Genomic DNA, 18,976 nt, shown 5'->3' on the forward strand with positions numbered 1-18,976 from the left:
TTGGAAAGTAATTTCGTTTCTTTTTTTTTTTGTGAAAGTAAAAGACGATTTTCTTATAACGTATAAATGTTTTATTTAATTATATATTCTCCATTTTGGTGCAATACCAAAGTACCCAATTACCCAATTTTGTCTTTATCAGCTTCAATTGGCCCTCCAGAACGTGATGCATCTTCAACATTTTGCAAATTTTGCAAACCAGTTTTGGCACTGGCGTTATATCAATACATCTTCTCCATACACATTGAATCATTTTTTTCTTGCTTGAACAGCATTTTTACCTTTTCAATAGAAAAAAAGTAAAATATGCCGAAAATGCTGCTTTCGACTTTCCATGTTTGGTAGGGCACCAAACAAAAACTAGTGCGCAAAATAAAACAAACTTTTTCACAATCAAGCCTTGTTACATCAGCTGTTAAAATATATAGGGTATCCCACGTAACACTTTTCACGATTTCTCAACTACCTGCGATAATCTGAAAAACAAATATTTTAAACAAAAGTTGATCAGTTTTCGAGTGGCTATACATTGAAATAAAAAAAGTTCGAAAAAAATTATTTTTTAGTATTGTCAAGGTCACCTTCATTTTTTTAAATGGCACTTTGTACTTTTGACTTGACAGTATTCTAGCCCGTATCAAGACGAATTTAACGACCTACTATACCATGAATGAAAATTTACAATGAAAATTTCAACAAGAAATGACAACAGTCTGCTTGAATGGGTGATAATAACTTGTGTTTATTATTAAGACTCGAAATTTCATTCAATTCAGGAACCGTAACTAAATAAATGCAAACGATGAAAAAGTCACATCAAATGTTCGAAATATGATCCAGGTTGTTGTAGACACAATTCCGTTCTACGTAGTAAGTTTGCATTGGTTGCTCACGTCTTACGATACGCTGCTTTAAATGTTCCTTACTTTGTATTGGAACAGCATAAACTATCGACTGTAAATAACCCCATAAAAAAATTAAGTGGTGACAAATCAGGGGTTCGTGGTGGCCAAGCTAGAGTTATTATCACTCATTCAAGCATGCTGTCATTTTTTGTTGAAATTTTCATTTCTTTGCCTTTAAGGTGATCCGAAGGTCATGGTATACTAGGTCGTCGAATTCGTCTTGATACGGGCTAGAATACTGTTAAGTCAAAAATACAAAGTGCCATTTAAAAAAATGAACAATTGACAATACTAAAAAATAATTTTTTTTCGTACTTTTTTTTATTGCAACAACTGAAAATCGAAAACTGATCAACTTTTGTTGAAAATATTTGTTTGTCAGATTATCGCAAGTACTTGAAGAATCATGAAAAGTGTTATGTGGGACACTCTGTATACTGAGAATGCGGCTCAAGTGTGAAGTTCGCTGCGAAAAAATGCAATTAATTTTTTTTTCCTCTGTTGGGAAAAAACGAAATTACTTTCGAAACAACCGAATACTTGGATTTCATGAATTTGTCAGAAGAACGAATGAAGGATTAAAAGAATTTAAGAATGTCGATGCGTCGTGTAATCGATGCAAATAATTTTTATTTTCTATAAAAATTCGCAGTCTAATCACATAATAATTGAATAATCTTCTAGAATAATAATTGAATAATCTCCTAGAATAATAATTGAATAATAATCACTAGGAGTATCTGTTTTCATTCTTGTAAGAATAAATAATAAATTAGTTTCCCCGTACGAAGTATAACAAGAGCTGTCTTCGCGTGCTGTCTGCCAGATGCTTTTTCTGCGTTGTTAACGTCGAAACGGATAATTAGTGGATTTCCATATCCGCAGGACTGGTTTGCGGAATAGGTTGCCGAGTGTCGGAAGCGGGCTGTCCGCCCCCGCTTCGCCACATTCGCACACGTTCGCAGACATTCGCGCGTATTCTGCGACCACGTTTCGGCCCAACGGTTTCGTGCCTTTTCCGCTCGCTCGAAACAAGTTTCCCTGCGAGTTTTGCTCTTTCTTCACCGGTTAACGCAACAGCGTCAATGTCGGACAAAGCGAAATCGAAGAAAGGAAGAATGCGGAAATTATTCTGCACGAAACTCCCTCAATTCTTGTCGATTAGCTAGAGAAATGAGAAATATAAAGAAAAATGAAAATTCGAAGAGGGGACATCCCAGTCAGCCAAACTTGCCTCGAGCAAATCTTGATCAATGTTTGTAATCGTACTTTGCGAGCGAAAGCTGGTCATTTTGGTGTCAAAAGCATGCATGCAAAATGCCATGCCAAATCGAAAGCAAATTGAGACCAAACCTTGGTCTCCTTACGGAGTAAATATCGGGCAAAATTGGAGGAAATCTTTCTGTAGGAGGGAAAACGGAATTCGAAATTAAATAATTGTAAGTTTTATTTATTTTTTAAGACTGAAATATTTACAGATCTTAAAATTATAGTGTCTTCCCCCCTATTGCAAGATTTTCTCCGATTTTGTCCGGTATTTACTCTTAGTGCGACCGACCTGCCCTCTGTAACGAAGCCAAAGTTTGGTCTCAATTTGCTGTCCATTTGGCATGGAATTTTGGCTGCAAACTTTCCACTCAAATACCGCGCCTAATGCGGAAATAGATGGCTCGGAATTTGTAGACAAATTTTGGTGGCGAATTCAAAGCAGATCAAGAGCAAATGGTTTACTGGGTAGTACAATTTTGTACAAAAATATTGTTTTTTTAGAGGTTATGTTCGAAATGACCGATCCAAATCCAGAAAAGATGCACATTCGGCATTGTATACTATACGAATTTCGAAAGGGCAGCAATGCCGCAATAGCTACAAGAAACATTTGTGATGTTTATCCGGAAGCATTCGCAATCTTTGCACCCAAATACCGCGCTAAATGCGGAAATGGATGGCTCGGAATTTGTAGACAAATTTTGGTGGCGAATTCAAAGCAGATCAAGAGCAAATGGTTTACTGGGTAGTACAATTTTGTACAAAAATATTGTTTTTTTAGAGGTTATGTTCGAAATGACCGATCCAAATCCAGAAAAGATGCACATTCGGCATTGTATACTATACGAATTTCGAAAGGGCAGCAATGCCGCAATAGCTACAAGAAACATTTGTGATGTTTATCCGGAAGCATTCGCAATCTTTGCACCCAAATACCGCGCTAAATGCAGAAATAGATGGCTCGGAATTTGTAGACAAATTTTGGTGGCAAATTCAAAGCAGATCAAGAGCAAACGGTTTACCGGGTAGTACTGTTTTGTACAAAAATATTGTCTTTTTAGAGGTTATGTTTGAAATGACCGATCCAAATCCAGAAAAGATGCACATTCGGCATTGTATACTATACGAATTTCGAAAGGGCAGCAATGCCGCAATAGCTACACGAAACATTTGTGATGTTTATCTGGAAGCATTTGCAATCTTTGCACCCAAATACCGCGCTAAATGCGGAAATAGATGGCTCGGAATTTGTAGACAAATTTTGGTGGCGAATTCAAAGCAGATCAAGAGCAAACGGTTTACCGGGTAGTACTGTTTTGTACAAAAATATTGTCTTTTTAGAGGTTATGTTCGAAATGACCGATCCAAATCCAGAAAAGATGCACATTCGGCATTGTATACTATACGAATTTCGAAAGGGCAGCAATGCCGCAATAGCTACAAGAAACATTTGTGATGTTTATCCGGAAGCATTGGCAAATTTAAAGCAGATCAAGATCAAATTGTTTACTGGGAAAACAAACTTTGCCAAGTGGCTCCTGTATCTTACAATTAGTGCAGGCAGTTTTTATTTTGCATAAAGATATCCGCAGTCAATTAATTTTCAATTAATTCCAGGATTCGCGTGATCCACCCACGTTTGTCATTACCGAGACGGAAGTGGATCACAGGTCCGCAACAGGCTTGGATGCGCGTTTGCAACAATCGCGCCGTACATACTTGTTCCACGATCTGTATCGCGAAGATGGGCATCACCGGGAACCGGTTCCTTCGATCGCAAAAGGAACCACCGATCTATTTCTCTCGATCCTAGTCCCGGATCGATCGATCCACTCCGGATTTTGAGTCGAATTCTAGAAAAGTCTAGGAAACCACAGGCGTGTCTCACATTTTTCGAATGCCGTTTCCCGGTTATGCTAATCCACTTGTTTCTTCTGAAATTCGTGAAAATATACGATCGAATTAAAATCTTCCGCGTTTTTACGCGCGACCGGGTAAAATCGGTGAGCTGTTTTACGCTTCGTTATGCGTATAATTTAGTCGTTTCTATGGTTACGTTCGAGGAAATGTACGGTATCCAGCGTTCCTTCTTCTGAGATACGATCGGATTTGGTTTGCCGTTTGCTTTCCGACGATCGAGCAATTTCAATTAATTAGTTCGAGACTACTGTATACATGTTTTTATTACACTCTTGATCGTCTTACTTGGTGCTGGTAAACATTTTGTGCTAGGAACAAATTTGCTATACTTATTTGGCTGGAAAGAAAGTAATTTCGGTTTTCACAAATTGATGGCGTTATGTTTTGTTGAAATGACTTTTGTCGAGGTTGTGAGTTTTTCCTTTTTGAATTTAAAAACTGCAGCTTCTAACTTACTTTTGAAACCGCGTAATTTTGTTTAGATTTGTGGGTTCAGTGTCAATTTAAAATGGTTTGTGAAATCTTACATTAGCGACACATTTTGCTTTTTTATTTCCATAAAGGCAACAAAGCTGTTGAGGCTCACAAAGAGATATGCGAAAAAAATTCCGTTTTGGAGATTTTTTACTTAAAAGTGAGCAACGTTCTAGTCGACCAACTGAAGTTGATGATAATCAAATGAAAGCCGTAATTAAATCGGATCGTCGTATAACTGTGCGATACATTGCAGATAGGTTAACCTTTTGACTGCGGCGCACTCTTGGAGAGAATCACCGATAAACACGGCGCGATATTCGCATATTACTTGCTGGGACTGGTTGTCCACTGACTGCTGACTAAAACGGTACCCAGAGATTCGAATTGAACAACATGAGGACAATTGACCTAACAATATTAGAACAATTGCCGATATTTAGTTGCTATGTTACATAGAACGATAAATTTCATGTTGAAACAATTGGTAAAACAGTAAAGGTGTTACACTAAGAAAAATGTAGATGGCGTATATTTACGTCTTTCGTATATATTGATAGACTTGTGAGAGTGCATATATACGTCTTTTGTATATACTGATAGGCTTGCGAGAGCGTATACAATACAGGGTGTCCGACTAAAAATGTCAGAGCAAATATTTCGTAACTTGTTGAAGTTACAAGAAAGTTTAATAAGACAAATCGCCATCTTAAGTCTGCTATAAAGTGCATGTAAAATATTTTTTTGCTCGTGACCTTTGCAAGTTATGAAGGTCACCGTAACTTTTTAAAATTCATACCCCTATTTTTGTTACACATTTATGAAGTAGGAGTCATTTATGTATACTTTTTATTTATGCGTACTATGCATTGTTTACGAGATAATCGGTATCTGAAGTATCGAAGAAGTAAACTGGATTGTATTTTGGAATTTGGTTAGGAATGTCAAAGAGGTTGTATCCTGTACATACATTGATAGAATTGTGAGGGCGTATATATACGCTTCTCGAATATATTGATAGACTTATGAAGGCGTATACAGGGTGTCTCACCTAACTCGGAATCTAAAATATCTCGCTTGTTTTTTATGATAGAAGAGAGAAAAACATTAGTTGGTTCAGAGGGGCAAATATTACGATAGGCAAAAAAATATGTTCAAGGTTATATTTTTTGAGATTTGAAGGTCATCGAAGTTTTTGTAAATGGAATGATATACTTTTATTAGCGTTATACTGTTATGCCGCAGGAAGGGGTAGATGAAGAGTATCCTCGAATAAACTCCAAACTCTTCCAGCACAACTTAGGTTTATTTGGGAATAGGTCGCCAAGCAAGAATACAAGCGATTTTGTACACGACGAAATACTTTGTAACAAACGAGTCGACTGACGGGCTACTTGTAGCTTCTTCTCTGTCTGTCCACGCCCTTTCGCAGGGCCTTATATAAGAGTACAACTATGGAAGTTTGGTGGGGATGGATGACACTAGCCCTTAGAGATAGGGAATGACGTGGAGGTCGGAGTTTTCGCAGGGTTGGACTTTAATCTGAAATCTCTGTACCGGTGAGTAATTTTGCCTTAGTCTAGTAGATGAGAAAGCCCGTGAGTTCTGACTCATCTATTTGTCTGACTTATCTATAGAGAATAGATAAGTCTGGTAGTCTCGCATAACATCCCCTTCCTTATTTTAAAAGAATATACCTTGGTAAGGTATGTTCTTTTTACAAGATTGGTTTGAGTACGGTTTTACGCTTTGACGGTTTTACATAAATTGGTATGGGTTCGTCGCTCGTAGGTGTAAAGTGTGCGCCATTTCTTGTGGTATGTCCTTGTGACACCCATGTTGTCGAATTCCAGATTCGGCGTATTGTGTAGTTTCTTAATTTCCACAATGGTTAATAAAGCATAATCTAGACTAAAGCCTAGGATTATAAGTCTGTAACAGAATTCATGTTAGCAAATTTAAGTCTATTTAAATGGATTTTATAGTCTTTATTCCTGATATTTACTACGGCATTTAAACCATCTATTTGTTTAACTATATATGGACCTAACCACGGCATGGATAATCCAGCTAACCTATCTCTACCCTGATTCCTTACCCAAACGTGATCTCCTACTGTTAATGCTAAAGGTCTAATGTTCTTATCATATGCTAGTTTGACAGTTTCTTTGATATTTTCAATATTAGTTTCGGCATGCTTCCATGTCTTACGCAAATGATTCTCTATAGATGTTACTAAATCGCAATATGTTACTTGATCTTCTTGTTCTAACTGATTAATAGTCGGTGGTTTTCTTCCAAAAGCTAGTTCGAATGGCTTGTAACCCGTGCTGGTATGAGTTACAGTGTTGTACGAGAAGATTGCTGATTGTAGGTAGTCATCCCAGACTTCGCACGTTTCATCAAGCGTGACATAGGATCTTAAATAATCCTTAATTACTGCATGCGCTCGTTCTAAAGATCCGTTGGATTCTGGCCTGAATGCTGTTGTATGGATCAAATCACTCTTAAATATTTGACATAGTTCCTTCATTGTTTTTCCCATAAAATTTGCTCCTTGATCTGTTAATATTGTTTTCGGAAATCCATATCGCAAGATCCATGTATTGGTGAGAGCTGTCGCGATCGTTTCTGCCCTTTGATTTTCCAAGGCTACTGCTTCCATGAACTTGCTGAGTTGATCCTGTATGGTTAGCACGTATTTGTGTCCTTTCAAACTTTCGGTAAAGGGTCCCACGATGTCTAATGCTATCTTTTCGTTGAACATTCGCGGTGTATCCGTAATAGCTAATGGCATCTTAGTCGGTTGTCTAACAATTTTGGCTTGCTGACAAGAGTTACAGTTGTTGATGAATTCCGTAACATCCTTATGGATACCTTTCCATGTGTAGTTTTCCAATATTTTACTAAGAGTCGCTTTGATTCCCGAATGTGCTGATGAGAAATGACCGTGATGGTTATTGATTATTTCTAGTTTTTCTTCTTCTGTTTCCGGTGTCTTCAAAGCTGGGGAAATTAAAATAAACTTTTGATCTGCGTTGCGAAAAGTATCTTGCATGAGGTGCTTAATCTCATGTTCTTCCAACGATGAAATCTTCTTCAAATCTTCTAGGTGGTACGTGAATATTCCTTGGATTTCTTCAACAATCAGAATATCGCAAAGTTCTTCTAACAGTTTCTTTACGGTCCCTTGCGTAAAGTCTTGTCCAATTAGTTGTATTGTATCAGGTAGGTCGTATATAACTTTATCTTCATTTCCTTTCCTAAATTCTATATAGATTGCGTCTGCGGGTCGTTGATCTGAAAAAGTTATGTTTTTAGCCCATGCTGCCTTACGAGTTGTAGTTAACATCACCGGATTTCTACTAAGTGCATCAGCGTTAGAATTCAAACATCCCTTTTTGTATTGAATCTCGTAATCATACTCTTCTAAAATGATCCTCCATCGCGTCTGCATGGCAGTTGGGTTTTTCATGTTATTTAGCCATTTCAGTGGCTGATGATCAGTAATTATAAGGAACTTTCGACCATATAAGTAGGGGCGGAAGTGCTTTACACTCCAAACCATCGCAAGCATTTCGCGATCCGTGGTTGAATATTTTTGCTCAGCTTCGTTTAGGGTCCGACTTGCAAAGCTGATTGGTTTTTCTTTTCCGCTCTCATCTTTTTGTGCCAGTACCGCTCCTAAAGCTTCACCGGAGGCATCAGTAGACAAAATGAATTGTCTTTTAAAATCTGGGTACATGAGTACACGATCTCCGCAAAGTTCTGTCTTCAGATGTTGAAAAGATTCCTCTTGTTGTTGCTTCCACTCGAACTTCCTGTCCTTTCTCAGGAGCGTATTCATTGGTTTAGCTAACTGCGAGAAATTTGGGATAAATCTCCGGTAATATCCTGCCAGTCCTAGGAACTGCTTGATATTCTTTTTATCCTTAGGGGTTGGAAATTCGGCCACAGCTCGAATTTTTTCAGGGTTAGGCTTGACACCATCCTTTGTAATAAGATGTCCTAAATATTGGAGTTCTGGTTTCAGATACTCACACTTATCCGGTTGCAGTTTCAATTCGCTATCTCGAAAGCGTTGGAATAACGTCCTCAGGCGTTTCTCCAATTCTTCCAGATTCTCCGCAAAGACGATAACATCATCTAGGTAGACGAAACAGATGTTTCCGATCAGACCCCTCAGTGCCCGGTCCATCATTCTCTGGAACGTTGCTGGAGCATTTTTCAAACCAAACGGCATGCGATTGTACTCGAAATGTCCAGACGGTGTAGAGAACGCTGTTTTCGCCTTATCCTGTTCTTTCATTCCAATTTGATGAAAACCGCTCGCTAAGTCAAATGCACAGAACCAGCGGGCTCGCCCAAGCTGATCCAGGATCTCCTCTATATTGGGTAGAGGGTATGCATCATGCTTAGTTTTCTCGTTAAGCGCTCTGAAATCTACTACAACACGCCATTTCTTCTTTTCACTGGCGTCTTGTTTTTTTGGAACCACCCAAAGTGGCGAGTTGTAAGGAGAAGTTGAATTACGAATGATTCCTTTGTCTAACATGTCGGTAACCTGTTCATTTATTACATCGAGATGCCCTGGGGGATAACGAAATTGTTTGGTATGCACTGGAAGCTCATCGGTAACAGGTATCGCATGTTCGGTTAAATTAGTCATGGGCAGCGCGTCGCCTGGGAGAAAAAATATATCTGCAAATTCTCTTGAGACTCGTCTCACTAAATCAATAGCCTTTGGATCGGTTAAATGCTCAACCCTTGTGTTGGAATCTAGCGCTTTGATTCTTTCCTCTGGTATTTGTAAATGTAAAACCCTGTGCATAGTACCCGTTAATTCTATTATCCTGTTTTTGGTATCAATTTTTGCTTCTTCCCGTTCTAAAAAGGGCATCCCTAGCAATCCATCTTCTTCTATCGGAAAGGAGTCAGGTACTATTGCTAAAATATGTTCACGATTTCCTACTGTAAGTTTAGCTTCTCTGGTTGAGACGACTTCTCTATCATCAATTCCATAAAAACGATTGATTCGCGCTCGTGTAGGTAAAACAACTGCTGCTGCTGCTTTTATTAAATTTATTCTCGCTCCTGTGTCTAGGAGGAATACACGACTTGACCTGCTTTGTCCCATTCGGAGAGCGATTGTAAGGTTTCCTCGATTTGTAATTCCTCGGTCAGATCCCGTGGGTTTGTTGACTGTATAAACCTGTCTTGATTCTTTCGTTCTCCTGAGCAAAACGCGTTGTTCGTCCGTTGGCCGAAAGGAGCTGTCACTTTCATCATCTCTGATTCTAACGTTTACAGGTTCTAGTGGTACTGAAGTTTCCCCATGTCGTAGTTCGTCGATTTCTTTCCGTTGCTCTTCGCAGAGAGTCATTAATTTAAGACATTTTCTCAGTAGTTCAGCCATTTGTTGTTCAAGGCTGCTTCTAACAGGGCTCGCGGGTCGACTCATTTTCTCGAGAGTTTTATGAATAAAACTATGTAATGACTCGCTGCTATCACTTTCGGTGTGAATTTCTGATTTCGGGTTACGATATGTGTGAAAAGGCATTCACTTACCCGAATAGAATTTTCATAATCGTCTTATATCCTTCCAGATTTCGTCTTGTCGCCTTGTTGACCTCGGTCTTCTTGCTGAATTGCGGCCTATCCCACCGCTGCCACCAAAAATTAGTCCTCTGTTATGCCGCAGGAAGGGGTAGATGAAGAGTATCCTCGAATAAACTCCAAACTCTTCCAGCACAACTTAGGTTTATTTGGGAATAGGTCGCCAAGCAAGAATACAAGCGATTTTGTACACGACGAAATACTTTGTAACAAACGAGTCGACTGACGGGCTACTTGTAGCTTCTTCTCTGTCTCTGTCTGTCTGCGCCCTTTCGCAGGGCCTTATATAAGAGTACAACTATGGAAGTTTGGTGGGGATAGATGACACTAGCCCTTAGAGATAGGGAATGACGTGGAGGTCGGAGTTTTCGCAGGGTTGGACTTTAATCTGAAATCTCTGTACCGGTGAGTAATTTTGCCTTAGTCTAGTAGATGAGAAAGCCCGTGAGTTCTGACTCATCTATTTGTCTGACTTATCTATAGAGAATAGATAAGTCTGGTAGTCTCGCATAACAATACGATAGCCGTGGTCAAGACGAAACCAACGACCTGTAATGTTATGACCTTCACGTGACCTTGAGTACGAGAAATTCATAAAAGTAGGATTCTTGAACCTTAACTAAAAACTGTACACACAAGAAAGCGAGTTAATAAAAACGTGGTAGAAACGGCCAGAATTGGCAAATCGCAAAGGAAACGCGTTCCATCAGGATAAAGCTAGGCGACATATATTTTGGATAACTTGTAAAAAATTATTGGGGCTTGGTTAGGAAATGATGTCACATCCACCATATAGTCCGGACCTTGTACCATCATTTATTTCGAATTTTTGCAAAACTCTTTGAATGGTAAAACTGTCGCTGAAGATGATCACTTGAAATAGCATTTGTTCATTTTTTTTTGTCGATAAGGACCAGAACAAAATGGAAAATATTTCATTGATTAAAGTTCATTATTTGTATAAAAAGTTGGGTTTTATTTCACCTTAAGAAATTACTATCTTGCCAGCCTAATATTTCGTTTGCCCCGATCGACTTTCAGTAGACACGCCTCGCGTTACGGCTCGTAAAACATAATTCATTCTAGGAATCAATATTGTCATTCTTCGGATCACAATTTTCACCTGTGTCAGAGTCGGCTGGTCCGAGAAAGCCCCCCCCCCCCCCCCCACCATGATTACGAACTTCCTGCTCGTTCTAGAAAACGTGCGGACATTATCCAGAATCGTTCGATCGTCTATCAAATTTGACTTCCTGTTGCTTGTTGTCTGTCGCTCATTTTGGAGTTCTTGCGACCTTAGAGCAGACAGTCTGGGCAAATTCGTTGCGAGATCGTGTTCGTTCGTCAGGTATCATTCCACGTTCAACCGACATTGGAAGAGGTCATTATACGGTGTAGTGTCTACTCTATATATGTCCCAAATGCTTAGCGGATAAAAGTCTCAGAACTATCCCCACTTCCGCGAGGTATAGCCCATGAGGGGTCATGAACCGAGGCCGATATAGTGATTTCGCTACACAGGGTGTTCACGCTATTACTAGCCAGCGTTTTTAGAAAAAATTGAAGAGGAAAAAGTAGTATTGTTTTTTATACGCAACACAATGGCGTACGTAATATTTTTGTGTTTATACTATTTTGTTAGATATGAAGTTGACCTTCAATTTTTTAAATGGAATGCTGTATATTTTTTATATCACGTGAAAGCGTGTGTCTAGACGAATTCATCCGTATACTGCACAGTGACCTTCAAGATCATGCAAGATCAGAAATGGAAGAAACATTTTGAATGTTTCATACCAATGTTTTTACAAGTATTCTCTGTTGGCGAGGCTACAGCAAATGTTCAATATGACTTCCTTGTGCACGAGTGCACATTTCGGCCCTTTTGATTACATTTTTGGTAGCTTCCTCCAATGTAGTCCGAGATAATAGTGCACATGTTCTGGGCGGTGTATCGTAAACGAACTCTTTAATAGCATCCCAAAAAAAGTCTTGTTGGAAATACATATCTTGCGTAATAGACAGTGGCAGATCTTCCCAATAATCTGTAAATTGCGTATTTAAAAACTCTAAATATCTTTCCCCATTCAATATTCCACTATAAAAAATAAGGTCCTAATAGCACATTGTTAATTATGCCGCACCATGCATTTATGCGAAATTGCACTTGGAAACTTGTTTCCTTTCTCATTCTTGGGTATTCAGTGCACCATACGTGAGTATTATGAGTGTTGGGCATCACATTGTTATCGAAGCTTGACTCGTCCGTCCAAAGAATTTTTTTTTATAAAAATTACAGTCATTTCTGTTCTTCATAAGTAACCAATCGCAAAATTCAATACGCCCCGGTATATCACTTTCTTGTATCCCTTGTACTTTATGGTATTTATAGGGTTCGTAATTATGTAATTTTAAGATGTTATGAGTTGAGCCAACTGAAATACCACACGCGAAAGCTACTTTTCGTACCGAAGTTGTCGGATTTTCTTACAAAATGTAAGAGGACTTCTAACTTTTTATCTTCAGAAAGAGGACATTTCCGATTATGACTCTTATTTTGGAAAGAACCTGTTTCCCTCAAACGCTTGGTACACAAAACAAACTGATTATCATTTGATTGAACTTTGTCTTTTATTTCCATTGCACTGGTAATAAATGCGTACCACATCCGCCTTCTCGTCCATCGAATAACGATACATTACTATGCGATATTACTAATCGGTTTCGGAAGTAATACTGAAGTTGTCTCGTCATAGTAAACACATTGGTATGAAATATTCAAAATGTTTCTTCTATTTCTGACCTTGCATGACATTGAAGGTCACTGTACAGTATACGGATGAATTCGTCTAGACACACGCTTTCACGTGATATAAAAAATATACAGCATTCCATTTAAAAAATTGAAGGTCACCTTCATATCTAACAAAATAGTATAAACACAAAAAAATTACATACGCTATTGAGTTGCGTATAAAAAACAGTACTGCTTTTTGCTCTTTCATTTTTTTCTAATATTTACTATTTACAAGAAAAACGCTGGCTAGTAATTGCGTGAACACCCTGTATATGTCGCCAAAGCCTGGATGATAAACGTCGCGGAATTATCCCCACTACCGCGAGGTATACCCCTTGAGGGGCCGCGAAGCTCGAGAGACCTTGGACGCCCAGGAGTGTAAACATAACACGGTAACATGTCTCCTCGACGATACACGACGCTGGCAAGACCCGTGTTGTTGACATATAGTGGCTCACGAAAGTATTCGAACGCTTACGTTTACAAATTTTAATGAATAAAATAAGACGTACTAAACTAATCTGTATAGAACAATTTGGTATCTATAGTAAGGGGGAAGTCTCAAGATTATGTCAGTAAAATTTGAAAAGGATTCAACAACGTAGGCAGAAGTTATGATATATTTGTTAGAAACACGCATAATAAGTGACTCGCAAAAGTATTCGAACGCTACATATATTATTACATTATTTAATGTTAATATTTTGTTGGACCACCTTTAACAGTAACGATGTGTCTCAATCGACGTTCCATACTATAAACCAATGATTTTGTAAAAGTACACTCAATGGAATTCCATACTTCTATGATTTTCTGTTTCAATACCTCCTTTGAAGTTATTTGATATTTATTTAATCTTTTTCCGATTTCAGCCCATAAATTTTCAATTGGATTTATGTCTGGACTTTGCGGTGGAGTAGTTAACATATGTGGTGTGTTATATATGATCCATTCTTTCACAATTCCTACAGCATGCTTGGGATTGTTATCTTGTTGGAAGTGGAAGTCTTCCAATAATCCTAATTTACGGGCACTTTCTTTAACGTTGTTCCTTAAAATATTTAAATACTTATATTTATCGAGTATACCATCAATGAATACCAAATTTCCGGTGCCACTTGCTGCCATGCACCACCACACCATAACCGATCCACCTCCGTGTTTCACTGTTTGGTGTAAATTTTTAATTTCCAATTCCGTATTTGGTTTTCTCCAAACATAATTTTGACCATCTGAGGCAAAGATGTTATTTAGACTCAACCGAAAAGATGACTTTATCCCAGAAAAAAAATCTTTATTGAGATATGCTTTTGCAAAAGCCAGTCTTTTTTTCGATTTACCGCATTAATATATGGCTTCTTTCGTGGTACACTGCCATGAAAATCATTATTTCGTAAGATTCGTCGACATAATTCGGGATGAACTTCTTTATGAAACATATCAGCTACCATATTTGTGAGTTTAGGAGCGGATATAGTAGGATCTTTTTTTATTTCACGAATGATAATTTTCTGTTCTCTTTCAGTTAATTTCTTTCGTCGACCTGATCGAGCGTTGTTCGCAATTGTTCCTTTATTTTTTGATTTTTTAATAATATAATGTATCGTAGACTTACTTGTGTTTATAATTTCTGCAATCTCGTTATATCATTTTCCATCCTTGTGCAATCGAAGTATCATTTCTCTTTCACACTTTTGTGTTTCTGACTTTTTAATCTTCATTTTAACTACTACTGTGTACAGTTCTACGTTGCTGTTACGGAAAAGATGCCTTAACATCAACTGAACGTACCAATGTTTTCATTTAGTAGTAATGTGTACATTCCTTTCTAAGAAAGATGAAAACATATCAACAGCGTTACAGCGTTCGAATACTTTTGTGAGTCACTTATTACGCGTGTTTCTAATAAATATATCATAACTTCTGCCTACGCTGTTGAATCCTTTTCAAATTTTGCTGACATAATGTTGAGACTTCCCCCTTACTACAGGTACCAACTTGTTCTATACAGACTAGTTTAGTACATCCTATTTTATTCATTAAAATTTGTAAACGTAAGCGTTCGAATACTTTCGTGAACCACTGTATATCAAGAATTCACTGTACAGGGTGTCACAAAATTATATGTCACGGCCACCATAGCGTGATTCTACACCTACGATTTGGTGGAAATTGACATAAAAACTCCCCGCAAAATTGAACTTGACCTTGAAAATCAAGGTCAAAATAACAACATTTTTTTTGTTTAAACTGGTGTTCTACTGGTCATAAGGATCAATTTTGTGAAAGAAACCATGGGTCGCATCTCAACCGTTCTGTTAAAAAATGATATTGACAAAGCAACGTACTATAGTACGCTATTTACTTGTATATTGTCGCTGGATGTAAAAAATTTACAAATACAGTAGCTGCAAAAATTATAAGAAATGCAAAATCATTTTTTAAGAGAACGGTTGAGATGCGACCCATGGTTTCTTTCCCAAAGTTGATCCTTATGGCCAGTAGAACGCGATTAAACACAACATTTTGTTTTTTTGACCTTGAAAATCAAGGTCAATTTTGCGGGTAGTTTTTATGTCAATTTCCACCAAAACGTAGGTGTAGAATCACGCTATAGTGGTCGTGACATATAATTTTGTGACACCCTATACATGTCCAAGTCTAGACGCGTGTCTTGGTCATATACCGAGTAAACACCGTACACCGTTCCTCGAACAAACCAAAGAATCACTCGCTGAAATGGACCCCGTTGAATTGTTAGTCTATTCCACTTTGCAGCGGAAGAAGCCATTATCTGCCAGATTGATTACAAGAAGATGGTGGCATTTTTTCCGAAACGAACGAAAAGAATTCTCCTCGCGGGACAGGATCGTTAAAATGGTTTCCTAGGCGGTTAAGACTGTCGATGAACCCTTTCCCACACGCGGCAACAAGCCATTGTTTGCCGGATCCATTACAAGAAGAAGTGACAGCATTTTCCTGAAAGAAGCCGAAGAATTCTCGTCCGGGAGTAAAAACGAGGCGTCGATTGCAGCACGGTCTCGTCGCGCGTTAGGCGAGTTATGGTTAGGAATGCCTGGCGCCCTGTCGGGTCGGTAGGGTCCGTTCGGATGATCATTCGGGGTTCACCCAGTTCCCCGGCCGACCGGCCAAGGTAGTCACGACGATACGTACCTACACGCTTCAGCATTAGCCCGGCATCGCGGCGAAGGTTATTCAACCCGAGCAGATCTCGTTCGTATCCAACGGAGTAACGGGTTCCCGATGACTCGTGCATGAGGCGCCTCTCCTCCACCTTCCTAGATTACCTGGCTTACCTGGCTCACCTGGTGGCCAGCCTGCGTGCACGCGGCCAGCCTTCTCCGACGTTCTCGTCGAGGATTCAGTCAGCCGTGCACCATTGTCGAAAGATCGTCCACCTAGACGACACTCGCGGTGTCCCGTTCGCGTTCGTCTTCCAGTACGTTCCCGGGCCTCGATCCCGACCGATCGTTTCGTTCCTCGATTCTCTTCCCGCTTGCTCCTCTTATTGTCAGCGTGTGTCGTCTCCTTTTCGGTCGCGATCAACTTCTTCTTCTTCTATTCCGCGTCGCGTTCTCCCGTATCTCTTTCTCTCTTCGGTTCACAGTTCTCCCCCGTGGTGTCTTTCGCAATCGTTATCTCCGTGTGTCCGGTGATTAAATGCAGCTTCAACGTGACCCTTGAGTACTCCATTCAGGTAAGATTTCGAACGTCTCTCGACGACACGGGTTCGAGAGAAACGCGACGCTCGGCTGGTCCTGCAACCACGAACGCGCGTTCTCCTTGCTAGAAAGTTATTGATACAAACGATAGTTCGGTCGGCGAACCTATACGAAACACTCTCCGGATTTATCGGCAACTTGATCTGTTTGGTATAATTTTTTATTTGTTCATTCATCGCCAATTAATTCGGATCTCCCGTCGCCTATTCTAAAGGTATCGTGTCTCTCTTTCCTCTTCATCTCTTCGGCACAAAACAATTGTTCCTCATTGGGACAACTCTTTCCACTGTTATCGTCTCCTATTTTCCTTATTTCTCGATATGGAATAAAATGTCCTATCGTTGTAGTAATAGTAATATAGCGACATAATGCTTGCCGAGTGACATTGGGCGCTCATTCGAGCGATTCGTCGCGCGCTTCTGTATCTTTTGATTATGAAGCAATTGCTTTCGAACTCGTCTGTCTAATTTCTCTCTTCTGATTGCCAGGAACGTAAGATCAGCTTTTCTAAGAGCATCTTGTCGCCGTCGGCTTAATGAAATCCTCATCATCCCCGAGGTCGCTGCCAAACGTTCCAGAAAATTCCGAATCCTCGAAAACACAGCGACCCCGAAGCTCAACGAACCGAGTAGAACGATAAGGTCGTGAATTTCTTTGGGCACGGTCTTCCGGGGAAACACCGTGACGGAATAGCTACCTCCGGTGGTTTTCATCGGGCAATCGTTTAAGCAGCGCTGTCATTTGCGACACATATTAAACACTCTAACGGTATATCGTTAGGAACGATAGACGGCCAGACGCATCGGACTTGTGCGGTATACGCGTACAACCTTCCTCTGACCCCGTGGCCGCATAGCGCGCGTTCAGACAATGGGGATTCCAAAACGAAAATCGTACCAGCAGACTTTATCATTTGTTCCGACATATCGTTTTATTGTTTCTTTATCGAACGTGAACAGTAACATCTTCGTTGGTTAGTCCTCCATTCAAATATTTCCGGGGAAACATTAAACAGTTTTGTCGATTGTCTCGCGGAGAACGTACGTGCGCGCCACGGCGAGCTGAAGCGTCGCCGCATGCAAACCGAGGACTAAAAAGACCGATACCCGGTACCGTTACTGGACACAATTATCAACGACTAAAAAATGCAAACGGTATGAAAAAAAAGGGGAGAGAAGAAACAGCCGAAGGAGCGACGCGACGGTTTTACTACGTCGTTCGGGTTCGAGTTCTCTCGGTTGCACGGCGGCGCGTGGGCGGACGGCCATTAAACCGAGACTACTCGGTTTCTTCTCGCATCCGAGTGTGCCGGTCCACGGTCAAGGACTACCGTTGACCTTGGGCGTCGAATGCGTGCTTCGTGATCTGGCTCACAATACTCGATTAAAACAAGAAGAACGCGTTCGTCCATATTTTTAGCGATTTCAAAACGCACGGCAAATAAAAGGAATAAAAGGAGAACGAAATTCAAAGAAACTAGACCTCGGAAGAACACCGCGTAGATAAGATGATTTCGTACAAACTTGAGGGTCAAGGGTAGTCGCGTGACTTTTGTAGGGTCAGTAGGTCGGTTGCTGCTGTACAATTTCCGTTCACAGCCTTCAGACACGGATTTAAGATCCGTCTTGGTCTTGATCCGACGGGTTTAAGTCTGCGAATAAACTCGTCACATTTTTTGCTGTATATTGTCGATATTATGAATTCTGACGCCAGGAACGGGATGAAAGTTTTTGGTTTTCTTTCTCAGAGAATCAAGACAAAATATGGCTCAGTTTGTAGCTAGAGTTATTTTCTAGTGCGCGCTACCCTCGATTTCAATTAGAAAACTCATACAATGGCATAAAAATGCTTGGAGTCCACGGCATGCACATCGTCAATTTTTGGCCTACTTCTAACGCTTATATTACCAAATATCTGCATGATCTTATCAAATCATGACCAACGCGCACTGCATTGAACCTTCAGCTATCGAATGAGCCCTTTCCCAGCGAAAAATATTCTCATATAAAGACGAAAAGTTTCTTCCCGTGAAAACATTCTTTGCCAATTTTGTCGGTAACGTGGTTACTCTACCTTATCACGGGTCTACTACGACTTGGCCCATAAGGGGGGGAACCTTGTGTAAATGGCGTAAATGCGTAGATTGATTTAAAATTTGAGGTATCGTTTATTGAATTTATAATGTAAAGAAGCATATTTTTTTATAAATTTTAATCGTTAATATCAAGGGTGCAATGCCGGCTTGAAAATTG

The 18,976-nt window shown here is 39.7% G+C and overlaps 1 protein-coding gene across 2 annotated transcripts in view; it reads left to right on the forward strand.

Annotated features, from left to right (window-relative positions):
- LOC143360917 (uncharacterized) overlaps positions 1-18,976 on the forward strand; it is a 56,124-nt gene that overhangs the window by 20,891 nt on the left and 16,257 nt on the right. Inside the window, exon 1 of one of the 2 annotated variants that reach the window (XM_076800114.1) lies at positions 16,456-16,699. The exons of the other annotated variant lie outside the window; for it this stretch is intronic. The gene's annotated coding sequence lies outside the window, so the exon portion shown is untranslated. Of the gene's footprint in view, positions 1-16,455; positions 16,700-18,976 lie in introns of those variants that run through there. 2 annotated transcript variants of the gene reach the window in all.

This window comes from Halictus rubicundus, chromosome 14 (assembly GCF_050948215.1).
Source record: "Halictus rubicundus isolate RS-2024b chromosome 14, iyHalRubi1_principal, whole genome shotgun sequence".
NCBI lineage: Eukaryota > Metazoa > Arthropoda > Insecta > Hymenoptera > Halictidae > Halictus > Halictus rubicundus.